The sequence below is a fragment of the Rana temporaria genome, chromosome 5 (genome assembly GCF_905171775.1).
Source record: "Rana temporaria chromosome 5, aRanTem1.1, whole genome shotgun sequence".
NCBI lineage: Eukaryota > Metazoa > Chordata > Amphibia > Anura > Ranidae > Rana > Rana temporaria.
The window spans coordinates 40378603-40396128 of NC_053493.1; the positions used below are offsets into that span (position 1 = coordinate 40378603).

General features: G+C 46.3%; 1 protein-coding gene across 1 annotated transcript in view; it reads right to left on the reverse strand.

The window, feature by feature from the left end:
• LOC120939954 (ATP-dependent translocase ABCB1-like) overlaps nucleotides 1–17526 on the reverse strand; it is a 143780-nt gene that overhangs the window by 94197 nt on the left and 32057 nt on the right.

Genomic DNA, 17526 nt, shown 5'->3' on the forward strand with positions numbered 1-17526 from the left:
TGGAGGACAGGGGGCAGGGGGGGGGGGGGGGGGTTGGCGAATGGCTCTCCAGCTGTTGCGGAACTACACATCCCACAGACATGACTAGGCATGATGGAAATTGTAGTTCCTGAACAACTGGAGGGCCATCGTTTGGAAACCCCTGTATAGGCTAATGGTAGGGCCACCATTAAAGAAAAACTTACGACGGCGTATCTCTCAGTATAGCCCAAGACAGCGTCTTCTCTTTATTCATAGACTGAAACGTTGTAAACACAGGGGGCGAGCAGGAGTGTCAGAACACCCACTAACACACAGCTCCTTTCTCTATCTGCAACGTAGAGAACGTCCTGACTCTCCAGTAGTCCAAGGGAGGAAGCGAGCACGACACTCCACACCAGGAAGAAAGCCTTGCATTACTGTGTGGAGTTACAGACAGAAGAACAGGAAGTGAGGATTTCTCAGAAGAAATAAGGACATTTAAAAGCAAAATGGAAGGATGAGGTAAGTGGAGGAGGACTGCACTAAGGTAAAGGAAGCTATTTAGGGGATTTTTTTTTACCTTTACAACCCCTTTAAGCTGACTTTTACAGAAAAGATTAGATTCTATCATAGGTGATCTAAAAATGTCTGTGCAATGTAAAAAAAAAAAAAGCAGAAGACTGTGTTATGGAAGTGGAATAGTTCTGGACGCACTAAGGCCATGTTGGGTAATGTTTTGACAACTGTTTATACAATGCACTTGATAGGATTCAGCTTCATATCCTGGCTGATGTAGGAAAACCTACACACAAGAGTCCCTATGTATTTGTTTTCATCTCAAAAAAATTCCATTAACGAGTATTAATGATGCTCCTTCTCAGCATCTCCACTTCCTGCTTAGTAGACTTACAATTTGTTCCTTCACCTCAGTAGTTCTTGGCATGTTCGGCACCAAAACAAAGTAAAATGAAAACATTCCCTGACCTAACCTTGTTAACCACTTCAGCCCCGGAAGGATTTACTCACTTCCTGACCGGGCCACTTTTTTTCAATTCGGCACTGTGTCGCTTTATCTGACAATTGCGCGTCGTGCGACGTGGCTCCCAAACAAAATTGATGTGCTTTTTTTCCCACAAATAGAGCTTTCTTTTGGTTGTATTAAATCACCTCAGCGGTTTTTTATTTTTTGCGCTATTAACAAATAAGGAGCGACAATCTTGAAAAAAAAAAAACATTTTTACTTTCTGCCATAAAACATTTAATAAAAAAAAAAGTAAAAAAGAAAAAAAAATATTCATCAATTTAGGCATATATGTATTCTGCTACATGTTTTTGGTAAAAAAAAATCGCAATAAGCGTATATTGATTGGTTTGCACAAAAGTTATCGCGTCTACAAAATAAGAGATAGATGTATGGTATTTCTATTATTATTATTTTTTTTTTACAAGTAATGGTGGCGATCAGGCCCGTCACTACAGGACAGGCAAAACAAACAATTGCTTGGGGCCCCCCGAGCTGGCCTGGGGCCCCCAACTTCCCCTTCCCAGGCTGTAGCGTGGCCGAGCTACTCTTCCTTCCTCCTGTCTGTTCCCGGCCGGACTGACAGGAAGTGCACACTGAGGCGCGTATCTTTGTGCGGGGGTAACGTATCCTATTTACGTTACGCCTCCGCAACTTTGACAGGCAAGTGGCGTATTCTCAAACCAAAGTTGCGGTGGCGTAGCTTAAATAGGCCGGCGTAAGCCCGCCTAATTCAAATGTGGTAGATCTGGGCGTGTGTTATTTAAATTTGATGTGACCCCACGTAAATGACGCTTTTTACGAACGGCGCATGCGCCGTCCGTAAAAGTATCCCAGTGCGCATGCTCCAAATTAACCCGCAAGAAGCCAATGCTTTCGACATGAACGTAAATGACGCCCAGCCCTATTCGCGAACGACTTACGCAAACAACGTAAACATTTCTAAATTCGACGCGGGAACGACGTCCATACTTAACATTGGTACGCCGCATGTACGCCTCATATAGCAGGAGTAACTTTACGCCGGGAAAAGCCTAACGTAAACGGCGTATCTGTACTGCGTCGGCTGGGCGTACGTTCGTGAATTTGAGTATCTAGCTGATTTACATATTTCTAGGCGTAAATCAGCGTACACGCCCCTAGCGGCCAGCGTAAATATGCAGTTAAGATACGACGGCGTAAGAGACTTACGCCGGTCGGATCTAATACAAATCTATGCGTAACTGATTCTAAGAATCAGGCGCATAGATACGACGGCTCGGACTCAGAGTTACGACGGCGTATCTGGAGATACGCCGGCGTAACTCGTACGTGAATTCGGGCCTGAGTGCTCACTTCCTTTCAGTCCGGCCAGGAACACAGGAAACTGAATCTCCTGTGCCGCGCGGTACCTGGCCCGGGCACTATCTGATTGGGAACTGGGGGCCCATAATCATAGAACACCGGACTGACAGGAGGAAGAGGAGCTCGGCCACACTACAGCTGCAGCCTACAGGGAAGGTGAGAATAGAAAAACATAGGGACTAGGGAGGGGGGGGAGGAGTAAGAACATGGGTGTAAAAAATTAGTGTAGCGCTAACGTAGGCTTTGCGTGCGGGGGGGGTGCTTGGGGGCCCCCATTTTGCCTGGGGCCCCCAAATTCATTCAAACGTCCCTGGTGGCGATCAGTGATTTTTAGCAGGACTGCAACATTGAGGCAGACATATCGGACACCTAACTTTTTTGACTCTTTTTTCAGAAACCAGAGACATTATTATAGGAATTAGTGCTAAAAATATGCACTGTTATTGTACTAATGACGCTGGCAGGGGATGGGTTAACATCAGGGGCGATCAAGGAGGTAAATGTGTTCCCTAAGTGTGTGTTCTAACTGTATGGGGGACGGTGTGACTGGGGAAACACACAGATCCGTCTTCCTGCATAGCAGAAAGACAGGATCTGTGAGATCTCCCCTGTCAGAACAGAGATTTTCCTTGTTTACACAGGTAGATCCCCGTTCTGTCACTGTGGGAAACGATCTCAAGTGGCTGGCGGACATCAAGTCCGCTGGACCTGCTGATTGGCTCCCCCGCTGGCCATTGGGAGCGCACGTGCGCCCACGAAAGTGAGTTCCTGTGCAGTTTGCAGTAACGATCCACCTTGCTGCAGTACAATGATGGTGGCTGGTCGGGAATCGGTTAAACAGACTCTAACCAAGGCTTACCACTAAACTGTTCACTTTATCTTATCCACTCCACACCCATTCACCTTTAACCTTAATTCCTCCATCACATGGGCCTTGCTGCTGACTTGCAATCCACGGTGGACCGCTTTGTCAGCAGCAGCGAGCCCGCATTTAGCAGGTGATCGGGAGGAGATATGCCACCTCCCACTTGCCTGTTTGAAGAAGAATTTCACATTGAAAACCCCCTTCACCACACCACAACCACATCTATTGGACTTGGTTGCATCAGAGATGTAGCGTGACCCCCATTCACCTCTATAGAACACTGGTAGGCGGTATCGTCTGCCGACCACAATATGGCCTAGATTTTTGTCAAAACAATATGCATGTGGCATAAGGTGACCAGATTTTTCAAATGAAATCCGTGGACATTTTTTTTACTAGTAATGGCGGTAATCGGCGACTCTCTGCCCGTCGCCGCCACCCGCCCGCCTCACAGCCTGTCAAGTCTTAAGCCTCATACACATGATCGTATTTTCCGCAGACAAAGCGTAGGACTTTTGTCCGAATGGCGTTGGCCATGAACTTGTCTTGCCTTCCATCGGCAAATAATTGTCGGCCAGCAAACACGAAACTATGTGTTTTTTCAGCTCTTTAGCGTCACCCTTTGGGCAACTTCTGCTAATGTTATGGTGAGCATTGCTTCCTTAGCATGCGTGTTTGTACTTTGGAGTTTTGTCCGACGATCGGATAATCCGACAATGCACATTTGTTGGCGGACAATTTTAAAGCATGCTATCCAACATTTGTTGGCGTAAAATCCGACAACAATTTCCGAGAACAGCCTGTCATCACACAATTCCCGTTGGATAATCTGAACGTGTGTACGAGGCATAACTCTCCGGGCCCCCGGCTACTACTGGGTGGGGAGCGGAGGAAGATCACTCCACCAGGGAAGGCAAGGAGATAAGCAGGCAGGTGGCTGACCGGGACTTGAGCCAAGGCAGAAGAACATGCGAGCGGAGCTGAATGGGCATGCATCCGAAACTGAAGATATATTCCCCCCTGCTCCGACCAGCACATGATCAGCAGAAAGGGGAACTATTTTTTTCATTCTGCACTGATTGGACCAGATTCTCATAGAATCGGCGTTGGCGTAGTGTAAGCCATTTACACTACGCCGCCGCAAATTACTGGAGCAAGGACCGTATTCTCCAAGCACTTGCTCCGTAATTTGCGGCGGCGTAGTGTAAATGGCCCGGCGTAAGGCCGCGTAATTCAAAGGGGGTGGCTTGAATTTAAATTAAGCGCTCCCCCGCGCCAATCGAACTGCGCATGCACCGGGCAGAAAAATAGCCCAGTGTGCATGCTCCAGCTCACGACGGAAAACGTCAATGACGCCGACGTGAGCGTCATTGACGTAAAGTCGTATTCGCGGACGACTTAGGAAAACAACGTAAACGACGGAAAAAGACGACGACGCCACCATACTTCACATGGCATACGACGGACCTACGTAAACTTACCCCTCATATAGCAGGGGTAAGTTTACGCTTACGTAAACGTCGTAAATTCACTGCGTCGTCCGTGCGTACGCTCGGGAATCTCGCGTAAATAGCTAATTTGCATAGACGACGGGGAAAACGACGAGGCGACACCTAGCGGCGGGAAAAAAAATTGCATTTAAGATCTGACAGCGTAAGAGCCTTACGCCTGTCAGATCTAAGGGATATCTATGCGTAACTGATTCTAAGAATCAGTCGCATAGATATGACGGCCCAGATTATGACTTACGACGGCGCAAATGGTGTTGCGCCGTCGTAAGCCCTTTGAGAATCTGGGCCACTGTCTTTAAAATTACCCCAGCCCCAGCACATGATCATCAGAAAGGGGCACAGATAATGGAAAAAAACACCCCCCCCCTGCACTGACTGTCTTTAAAATGGACCCTGTTCAGATCCAATCCGGGGACAAAACTGGGGACAGACTTGGTTCAGGGACAGTGTCCTCAATCCGGGGACTGTCCCTGGAAACCAGGGATGTCCACTCACCCTAATGTGGCAGCCATTGACTATTTTTTTCAGGCAAGATAAAAATGTGCCTCAAGTGCCCGTTTTTGTTGCCTGAGCGTGCCCATGTGAAAGAGGCCTCACTGCTAAAGCCTGGTAGACACGATGAGGATATCGGACGAATGATCGTACATTTTTTTTTTTTTAATTTGTATGCTAGTCTCCATATTGAAAATGAAGAGGTTACTAAATTTACGAAAATTCTAGTAAAACAGGAAAAAAATGTGATGTAATGTATTGTATTTTGGGAGGAAAACTATTAATTAAACTAAAAAATCGTACGATCTGGTATCGTATGAGGAAAGTTTTCATGTTTGAATAATTCCAGACAAAAATTGTGTTCTAACAATTAGATTATAGTCTAGTGGTTCTCAACCTCAGTCCTCAAGTACCCCCAACATGCCATGTTTTGGGAATTTCCATGAGATAAAATAGCTCTTATCAATACCATGTCATTTAAAATTTGGCGTGGAGTTCCCCCTCATGATTCATACCAAACACAGTGTCTGAAATTGGCGGGAATCCAAGTCGGATCCCCGTTCATTGTAAGTCTCGACGTATGTCGTCTTTTTCCCTTCCCGGCGAGCCAGCTCGGCGCTGGCTCCGGCGACGGGGTTCGTAGGTGGCCAATCTCGCCGAGAAAAGCAGCGAGATTGACACAATATCGCGGTCACCTACTGTATAGCATTATAATATATGGTATTAGACTAATGGTACATACAATAGCATTAAAACTGCTAAAGCAGGTACAGTTAGGGGGCATGTCACACCCTCCTCCACACTTGTCCAGTAGGCAGGGTATGGGTGGGTGGTGGGGAGGGGAGAGAAGGAAGTGGTGTTCATCTGGGGAGAACTCTGTCATGCTTACTCAGTTATAATTTTTTTTTACAGGTAAGTTATAATGCCGCGTACACACGATCGGTTCATCCGATGAAAACGGACCGATGGATTTTTTCATCAGATATCCGATGAAGCTGACTTTCATCAGTCTTGCCTACACACCATCAGTTAAAAATCCGTTTGTGTCAGAACGCAGTGTTGTAAAACACTACGACGTGCTGAGAAAAAAGAAGTTCAATGCTTCTGAGCATGCGTCGACTTGATTCTGAGCATGCGTGGATTTTTAACCGATGGACTTGCCCACAGACGATCGTTTTTTTTTCTTCGGTTTTTTAACCATCTGATAATTTTAAAACAAGTTCTAAGTTTTTTCACTGATGGGAAAAAAAACGATGGGGCGCACACCCGATCGGTTCGTCCGATGAAAACGGTCCATCAGACCGTTTTCATCAGACGAACCGATCGTGTGTATGCAGCATAAGTGGATTTGGAGACATGTAGAGCAAAATACTGTATTTATCGGCGTATACTGCGCACTTTTTTGCCCTGAAAATCAGGGAAAAATCATGGGTGCGCGATATACGCTGATACCCGCTTCCCGCGCCGAGTTTGAACCACTGCAGTACACTCTGGTATAGTCGGGCAGGCTCGGCTCCTCTAGCAGTCACTTCCTGGACGTACAGGACGCACAGGACGTGACCGCGAGAGGAGCCGAGCCTGCCCGACTATACCCGAGTGTACTGCGCTCGGTATATGCCGGCGCAGTGGCTCAAACTCGGCGCGGGAAGCGGGGATCGAGCGGCGGAGGACACCACGATGGCCGCAGAAGGACTGCGGACCCGACGAGGAGGACACCACCGAAGCCGCAGACGGACGCCAGATCTGACGAGGCCGCCGATGGACGCCGCGCAAGACACCAAAACTGTAAGTACCAAAATGTTTTTTTTTTACAGGAATGCGTGTCCACATTTTATGCCGGAGCGCGCAATACCCCGATAAATACGGTAAATAAATACAGGTGCTCCGTGTCGCAATAAAGTTTGCATGCCTTTCATATAAGTTGGCGCTAATGTACCATTTACACATAATCCTAATATTATGTCTCTACAGGCAGGATGGATATAAATCAAAAGAAAAAAAAAAAAAAATTATTTTATTTAAATCAGATTTTGTTTGATTTAAATCGTTTTATTTTTTACTTTTATCAAACTGATTTTGTTTAAATGCTTTTGGAGTAAAAATCTATCTAAAGATAGTTTTCAATTTAAGGTACATTAATAATTTAGTTTATTCAGCATGAAATGGAGCTTAGGTATGTAGCATGAGGCTGCATATTCTGCAATATTTACATTTTTGGTAAATGTATTCAATGAATCCAAGCTCTGCAAGCTGAGAGAACATGCACTGCATTGATGCATTCACACAATTTCACAGTAACCATGAGATTAAACAAAGTTCAGGAATATTCCTTTATCCAATTGTTTTGTAAATCTATGTACACTACAAACTGTATGATTGAATCGGTTCTGATATCGCTGCTTTCCTAACCACACAGTTTAATATTCTAAATAGGAAAACTTAAGCCCAAGTTCACACTGGGCTACGGAAGTTCAGCTGCACAACAATTTATTTTGTACGTATGATGACCATATTTATGTGCCAGAAGCTCCTACACCCACAAATACGTTACCTAATTTTTACTGCTACTAAAATACCAACCCAATCACATCATTCCCTGCCTCGAAGCAGCTTCCAGTCTGATCTCCCCAACATGCATTGCAATCAAACAGTTTGGCTGTTGCAAGAAACCCAAGTAAGCACACCCATAGCTAGATTCTGAAAGACCGCCGCATCTTTAAGGCGGCGTAGCGTAACGTATTTACGCTACGCCGCCTTAAGTTACTGTAAATACTGTATTCACAAAGTACTTGCCTCCTAACTTACGGTGGCGTAGCGTAAATGTGGCCGGCGTAAGCGCGCCTAATTCAAATTAGGCTGAAGGGGCGTGATTTATGTTATGTTAATGGGGTTGACCTGACCTGATTGACGTTTTTTACGAACGGCGCATGCGCCGTCCGTGTACATATGCCAGTGTGCATTGCGGCAAAGTACGTATTGGTTTCGACGTGGACGTAAATTACGTCCAGCCCTATTCACGGACGACTTACGCAAACGGCGTAAAATTTTCAAATTTCGACGCAGGAATGACGGCCAAACATTACTAGTCCAGCTATTTGATGGAATAACTTTACGCCTGAAAATGCCTTACGTAAACAGCGTATCTTTACTGCGACGGGCACACGTACGTTCGTGGATAGGCGTATCCAGGGCCGCCATCAGGAATTATGGGGCCCCTTACACAGCTTCAGTCATGGGCCCCCTGGAGCAGAGAACCGGGGGGGGGGGGGGGGGGGTGCTGCCGTCTGAAATTGAAATTGAGAACCGGGAGGGGGGGCTGCCGCGAAATGAGAATCGGAGGGGGGCCCTTTACAAATTATTAATAAAAATTTTAAATTAAATTTTTTTTATAAAAAAATATATAAAATAAATAAATAAACATTTATAAAAAAAAAGGGGGGGGTTGCCATCCAGGGCCCTGGGGACCTCTAGGCCCTTTAATAAAAAAAAAAAAAAACATCTCCGGGGGCCCTGGAGACCTCATATATATATATATATCAAAAAAGGAATAAAAAGAAATAAAAAAATATATAAAAAAATGTATTTATTTTTCTATAAAAAAAGGGGTGTTTTCATCCCGGGCCCTGGGCATCTCCGGGCCCCTGGGGACCCCCGTACCCCTAAGAAAAAAAAATTGGCCCTTTAATAAAAAATAAAAAATATATATATTAGAAAAAATATATATTTGTTATAAAAAATAAATAAAAAAAAGGGGGGTTGCCATCCGGGGCCCTGGGGGCCTTCGGACCCCTGGGGACCTCCGGACCTCTAAAAAAAAAAAAAATGTCCCTTTAATAAAAAATAAAATAAAAATATATTAAAAAAATATATATATATTTGTCATAATTTTTTTTTTTTTAAAGGGGGTTGCCATCCGGGCCCCTGCTGGCCCGGGGCCCACTACAACAGGGCCAGTTGTACTGGCTTATCAGCGGCCCTGGGCGTATCTATGCATTTACATATTCTACGCCAAACTCAACGGAAATATTGCACCCTAAGATACGACGGCGCAAGCCGTCGTATCTTAGATATGTTTAAGTGTATCTCAGTTTGAGAATACACTTAAACTTAGGACGGCGCAGATTCCGAGTTAGGTCGGCGTATCTACTGATACGCCGGCCTAACTCTTTCTGAATCTAGCTACCAATCTCCGTGTAGATGTCATCCTCGCAGGGGATTGAAACCAAAATCCCAGCGCTCCAAACCAATAGTTCTATCCCATTACCTGTCATGTTGCCATTACTGCACAAAAGTAAACTAAATTGAAAACAGTCCACTGAAATTGTTATTTAATAAAGTCCTGTGTCACAAAGGCACCCCCGAGGTGAAGGGGGTTAAGCTGTATTTTTTAAACTCTGCGGGGCTCCTTCCCATTTGCAGCACAACAACCGGCCCTCCCGCAGTTCAGGATAAAGGTTTGATTTCTGATAAAATTCACATCCTAGACTGAGCAGAAAAACAACATTTGACAGATGAAAGCCGGACGCTCAGTAGGCAGATTGTGTCCACAGAATGAGTGTAATGCCTACCTGTGGATCCAATACAAATATTGTAGCTGTTATGCCTGTCAAAGGATTTTTATTTCTTCCCCACCTTATAAAAGTGACATCTGTGTCCTTCTCTGATTCAGCAAAGAACCTTCTTATGGATCGCCTGCTTAATGGACTGGGCAGCAATGGACTGGGCAGCAATGGACTGGGCAGCAATGGACTGGGCAGCACTCATGTAAAAGGGACCAAAGAGGTCCCTTGCCAGCAGACATAGGTGTGCACCCCAAAGCTCAAATACACGTGTCTTTCCCTGCAACCTCGGCTTCACTGGACAGTGAATGAATGGGAAGTGCTCTGTGCTGAGTGACTTTCTGTTTATTCACAAATTGAAGCATAGTAAACACAGTTTACTATTATTAAGCTATGAATGAACACAGTGAGTGAGTGTATTCACTGTGTTCATCTAGAAAAGAAAGGTGCTGGTAAATGGCTAGGGGGAGAGGAGAAGAGGTAAGCTAGCAGCACTGCGAGGCAGGGGAGGGGGGTGCTTGCAGCACAGCTGATTGGCTCCTAGTACTGTCCTGCCCTCCCCCAGTCTGAGTGCTACTTGATAGGAAATGCTATATGCCAATTTTAACAGGTGACAATTAATGAAGTATTGTGAAAGGCAGTGTTAATCCCCTCACCCGTGCCCTCCTCTCTGACTTTTCCATCAAGATCAATAATACAATTATTAGTCCCTCCCCTCACACCAGGGTGCTAGGTGTAATCCTGGACTCTGAGGCCGCGTACACACGGTCGGACTAAACCGATGAAAATGGACCTAAGTTCAGTTTCATTGGTCCAAACCAACCGTGTGTACGGCCCATCGGTCTTTTTTCCGTCGGACAAAAATTATAGAACTTGCTTAACCACTTAAGCCCCGGACCAATATGAGGCCTAAAGACCCAAGGTGTTTTTACAGTTCGGGACTGCGTCGCTTTAACAGACAATTGCGCGGTCGTGCGACGTGGCTCCAAAAACATATATCAATTTTTTTTTTCCCTCAGTTTAGGCCAATACGTATTCTTCTACCTATTTTTGGTAAAAAAAATCGCAATAATCGTTTATCGGTTGGTTTGCGCAAAATTTATAGCGTTTACAAAATAGGGGATAGTTTTATTGCATTTTTATTTTTTTTATTTTTTTTACTACTAATGGCGGTGATCAGCGTTTTTTTTCGTGACTGCGACATTATGGCGGACACTTCGGACAATTTTGACACATTTTTGGGACCATTGTCAATTTCACAGCAAAAAATGCATTTAAATTGCATTGTTTATTGTGAAAATGACAGTTGCAGTTTGGGAGTTAACCACAGGGGGCGCTGTAGGAGTTAGGGTTCACTTTGTGTGTGTTTACTACTGTAGGGGGGTGTGGCTGTAGGTGTGACGTCATCGATCGTGTCTCCCCTATAAAGGGGATGACACGATCGATACGCCGCCACAGTGAAGCACGGGGAAGCCGTGTTTACACACGGCTCTCCTCGTTCTTCAGCTCCGGGGACCGATCGCCGCACTCGAGCGGCGATCGGGTCCGCGGGACCCGCGGTCCCGGAGCTTCGGACCGGTGACCCGATGGCCCACTGACCGATAGGTCCAAACCGATGGTTAGTACACAAGAGCATCGGTTCAAGTCGACGCATGCTTGGAAGCATTGAACTTCGTTTTTTTCAGCACGTCGTGTGTTTTACGTCACCGCGTTCTGACCCGAACGGATTTTGTGTACACACATCAGGCCACTTCAGCGGTGGACCAATGAAAACGGTTCGTCGGACCATTCTCATTGGATGAACCGGTCGTGTTTACGGGGCCTGACCCGTCCTTTCAGACCTAAATCCAGGGCTTTTTTTCAGGGGGAACTTGGGGGAACTCAGACCCTTTGGCACTGTATAAATCCTGTAGAATAATAATAATAATAATAATAATAATAATAATAATCTATAGATTGCAGGTGGGAGGGGTTAAAGCTGCTATTTGCCAGTTTTCATATCAGCAGACTTTAGCAGAGGTAATATACTGTATTTTCACATTTATAGATATCCAGTAGCGGCCCATGCATTGTGGCACGCTTTTAGGACGCCGGACACATGGATTCCTATAGTGGGTCAGGTTTTTTTTCAGGTTTTTTTTTTTTAAGCACCTGATTAGAGCCAGATGCTCTAATAGGCTCTAATAGGCTTCAAAATTGGGTGGGCACACTACAGTGCCTCCCCGCCAATCAGGAGGCAGGTCAGTGAGACCTGTTTCCCGATTGGCCAAAGCACCAGGCGATCCTATTGGATGCCTAGCGTTGTGGAAGAGGAAACACTGTAGACCCGCCGCTGCCTGGAGGACCCAGCCAGCGGCGGGACTGCCCACCCATCACATAGTAAGTGACAGACCTGGGGGGGAGGTTAGCTGGCTGACAGTGCCTCGAGTCCCACAGCCGCCAATGGTGCAAGGGGGCATCAATGTCGCTCCGCTGCGCCAGACGGAGGGGGTTAGCACTGGTTGCTTGCACCCCCCCCCCCAGAAGAAAAGCCCACCAGCCGCAACTGTAGATATCCCAATTGTGAATCAAGCAGTTTAATAAAGCTGTGCAGACACCAGGGTTCTTGAAATGGAGCAGCACTGAAACAACCAAAATGCATGATAGGATTTTGCCTTTAATAACAAAGATTAGGAGAAACATTTTGTTATTCTTCACTTAAAGTGTAATTAAACCCAGGATCCTGAATTCACTATATATGGTCTCCCACAGTACACAGAACATGGAAATGCAATTATTTTAGTAAATATAAACTGATAAATACCTTTTCTCATCAGCCGTATATGGCAGTCCTGTGACTTCTATCAATGTCTGCTTAAAGCTTGCAGGAAGAATTTTCATTCTACTATGACTGTCCTATGAGGCTGCAGGCCCCCTGACCCTCTGTCTGGACAGTGCTGGTTGGCCCTGTGCTGATCACATGCACTCTCCCAAGAAGAAAAAAAATAAAAACCTCTCTAGCACAACACACCAAACTGAGCATGTGCACAATTACTCCAAATGCTCTGTTATCTTAGGAGATGGATTGGGGACAGTGGAAGAAGAGGAGGATGAGAAAAGACAGCATCAAACAGCCACAGTGAGTATAAGGCTTCATTTCCATGGACGTTTTTACAGCCACTTTCTTTAGCCTTTTTTACAGCTTAAAAACGCCTGTCCATGTTTTTTTTTTTGTATTTTTTTTATTTTTTTTTTATTTTTTTGAGCTGGAGCTCAAAAACGCAGCGGTAGCGTTTTTGAGCGTTTTTACGCGTTTTTGAGCGTTTTTTAATGTCTGGCGTTTTTACAGCTCTACTCTGGAGCTTCAGAACGCACTGGTCCTGGTTTTTTTTTGCAGCTTAAAAACGGCTCAGCCATCTACAGCTCAAAAACGTCATGGTGGGCATGAGGCCATAGACTAACATAGAGAGCTGTTTTTAAGCTGCAAAAAACGCTCAGAAAAGTGGCTGTAAAAACGTCCATGGAAATGAAGCCTAACAAGTATACTTTACTGCATATACAGACTGATTTTACTGTTGTGGGTTTAGTAACCCTTTAACTTTTTAATTCCTAAAAATATAAAACCTTAAATATAAAACCTTACATACATGGAGAATCCTGAACCCTCAGACTAAAGATTACACATACTTCTCCAATATACACCAAAAGTATTCCAGAATTGACTACCTCCTCCTCTCACAGCCTGACCTTCCACTTCTGACGGACTCAATAATTGAACCTATGACTTTCTCAGATCATCACCCAGTGACCATGACTCTGACTTTCCCAGAAAAGAACAAAATAACCAAGACCTGGAGACTCAACACAGCGGTACTGAAAAACCCCTCTGACACATTAGAGTTTAAGAAGACATTAAACGATTACTTTATGCGCAACGAAAATGACGATACTTCACTGACTACACAATGGGAAGCTCACAAATGTGTCATAAGGGGAGAGTTTATTAAAAAACTGACAAGCATAAAAAAAGAACAACAATCTAAAATAAGATCCCTGTTAGAACGCATCCACCAGTTAGAACTTACACACAAGCGAACCTTGGCAATTTCTACACTCGACGAGCTAACGCACACTAGGGCACTCCTGTCTGATGAGCTAAACATGAAAATTAAAAGACAGTATATATTGAGACACAGGATATACTACGAGCAAGGAAATAAATGCGGCAGATTACTTGCAAAAGCAGTTCAAAACAAGAAAACCGCTCACACCATTCATCAGATAGGGGACAAACAAGGCGTGATGCGTTCCTCGAATGACGAGATTGCAAAACAGTTCGAACTTTATTACCAAAACCTCTACAACATTCCTTCCAATCCTAAATGCCCGCAGAAATCAGATAAAAGAGCGAAACTTATACAAGACTTCCTAGAACAATATGGCCCTCCCCAAATTTCAGGGAATGCTGCAAAATAACTAGAAAATCCCATCTCAGGCCCAGAATTCGACAGAGCTATCAAAGAAATGAAGATAGGCAAGGCCCCAGGCCCGGACGGCCTACCCTTACAATACTATAAAACTTTCACTGAAATACTGAAACCGAGGTTCTTAAAGACGTTCCAATCTCTTCACTCAGAACAACACCCCCCCCAAACAACTTTTAGAAGCACATATTACGGTAATACCCAAAGAAGGTAAAGACGCGACCCAGGTTACCAATTACAGGCCTATCTCTTTAATAAACGTAGACGTGAAAATCTATGCTAAAATCCTTGCAAATAGGATCTTACCCTTATTAACTTCTTTGGTTTCCTTAGATCAAGTTGGATTTATCCCGGGTAGGGAGGGTCGCGATAATACAATAAAAGCTCTTAACATAAACCATTGGCTAACCTCTAAGCGGAAACAAGGCTTCTTCTTGTCCCTAGACGCCAAAAAGGCGTTCGATAGAGTGGCATGGGATTTTATCGATGCAGTACTAAAACATATAGTTTTTTTGCCCCAAATGAGATCATATATTAAAGTCCTGTATTCTAATCCAACAGCAAGAGTCAGGGTCAATGGCCACCTATCGAACGCCTTCAACCTTCGCAACGGAACCAGACAGGGATGTACCCTATCTCCACTATTATTTGTTCTAACACTTGAACCCCTGCTTAATAAAATTAGATCAAATAGAGACATTGTGGGAATCGAGATTCAGGACAAAACATATAAAATAGCAGCCTTCGCGGACGATATGCTTCTTTTTCTCTCGAATCCTCATATTTCCATACCTAACCTTCTAAAAGATCTAGATCACTTCCATTTACTGTCAAATTTCAAAATCAACCACTCCAAATCCAACGCCCTCAACATCTCATTACCCAATGATAAGGTAGAACTATGCAAGAAAAACTTCCCATTTAGGTGGGCCAGCCACAGTATCACATATTTAGGAATTGAAATCTCATCAAACATGAAAGACCTGGGGGCGTGTCCAAGATGGCGACGTGAGCGGTCGCATCCTCCGTGAGCTCCGCCGGCTTCTCGCTACTTACCCGCTTCCAAGCCTTGCAGCCGCCTGATCACCCGCTCGCTACCAGCTGGATGAGGCGGGGGACCCCCCGGGCGCAGTCCGGAAAAGGCAAGAGGCTCAAATTCCCTCCGCAGCCGGAGATATCACCGCCCGCTTCTCCGGCCTTCCACGTGGAGCCGCGCGCCACGCGCTCTTCCCGCATGGCGGCCCAGCCGCCTATGGACGCCTCGGATCCTCGGCCGTCCTGGCTCCCGGAGGTGATGGCGGCTATAGCCACATGCCAGTCCACCCTGACGACGAAAATTGAGGAGGTACAGATGGACGTAGGCCTTATCCGGCAGGATATGGATAAGCTCCGATCCAGGGTCACGGAGACGGAACAGCGCATCGGGCTGCTGGAGGATGACTCTATGGAGCAATCGGCGTCCCTCCGCACCCTCCATACTAAAGTGAAGGCCTTGGAATCCAGGGCGGAGGACGCCGAGAATAGAAACCGGAGAAATAACCTCCGCATCATCGGCCTCCCGGAGGGGGTCGAGGGCAAAGATCCGACGGCCTACGTGGAGGACCTGCTGCGCTCCGTCCTCCCGGACGCGCGCTTCTCCCCCCATTACACCGCAGAGAGGGCGCATCGGGTCCCCCCTAAGCAGGGACCCCCGGGAGCCCCCCCGAGGACATTCATACTGCGGCTGCTTAACTTTAGGGACAGGGATGAAGTCCTCCGCGCAGCCAGGCAGCAGGGGGAGATCCGCTTTGAGAACACCAGGCTGATGATATTCCCCGACTACTCCGTCGAAACCCAGAGGCAGCGCAAGTCCTTCGACCAGGTCAAGGGAGCGATGAGGGCCCGGAACATCAAGTATAGTGTCCTCTTCCCGGCCAGACTCCGTGTGCAGGATGGTGAGTCCCTCCGTTTCTTCAACACCCCGAGGGAGGCCTCTGCCTGGCTTGACACCCTACCTCCGCACGGCTGATGAGGCACCCGTGAGTATTTGCCCTCGCCCTGGATTTGTACTTTGTTCCTCTCGGATGGGACTCCCGGCCCAGTTCCTGGTGCCCGGCCTCCCCCCCATGGTTCCCTTTGCCCCCTCCCTGGAGGTACCCTGTCCGATGCCCCTCTGACCCTGTCTTTCCCTCCCCGTGTTCTTCGGGGTGAATGATTTCCGTTCCCCAGCCTCACCCTCTATTGACACTGCCATGGACTCCCTGTTGGGGACCCCTGTACCTGTGGGTTCATTGGGTGGTGGGGCTGTTCATCCTTGGGGGATTTGCTGGGTGGTTGTCCCACCGAGAGACGTTTTGTTTTTTTCTTTTGGTTTTTTATTTGTAACGCAAAGTTTTGTGCCCCTGATTACCTCAGGAGACTGCTCTGGAAAAGCCTTCTCATTTGCAGCCTGATTGTGCCCTTCACCTCGGGGGGGGGGGTTTCCTTTTTGTTTCTTTTCCCCCCCACCTTTTTTTTTTTTTTTTTTTTTTTTTTTTGTTTTGTCTCCCGCTTCTTTTATTTGGGGGGAGGGCTGCAATGGCTGGAAATCGCCATCCTGGCGCTGGGGCATGGAGGTTGTCTTTTTTGCTCCTTGAACTACTACCCTTCATGTTCTCCTGCCCCTTCTGCCTGATAACCCTTCTTCGAGAGGCCGGGAGTGGAGGGGCGTCGTGCTCAAGCGGACACCCCCTGGACTGACTGGTGGGCTTAGCCTCGCCGCTTGCACATTTGCCCCCCTTTTTGCAGCCAGCGTGCTGAGTTGGGTTTGGGGAGTGGAAGCTCTTCCTAGTTTTGGGGGAATGAGCGGGGTGGGGGGGGGGGACTGTTGCCCTTCATGGGCTGATGTTATTATGGGTATTCGCCCCTTTTATTTCATCATTTTGTTTTTGGTTTTTGTTTTATTTACTGTTCAGATGTTTTATTGACTATATATGGTACAGCTTAAAGTTTAGATTTGGAGTGTTTGATTCGTCTCGGGTCCTGCCGGCAGACTCCATGGAGCCTCCCTTCTTTGGTCCGCCAAATTTCCCTCCCGCTGATTACAATGACGGCACTTAACATTATGTCATGGAACACCAGGGGCCTTAATTCTCCGGTTAAGAGGTCACTGGTGTTCCAATTCATTAGATCTCATGCCCCTCACGTTTGCATTCTTCAGGAGACCCACCTTGTGGGCAGTAGAACCTTGGCTCTTAAAAAGCCGTGGGTGGCCAGCCACTATCACTCCACGTACTCCACCTTTGCTAGGGGAGTGAGTGTCCTGGTTAATAAATCCCTACCCTTCAAGCTC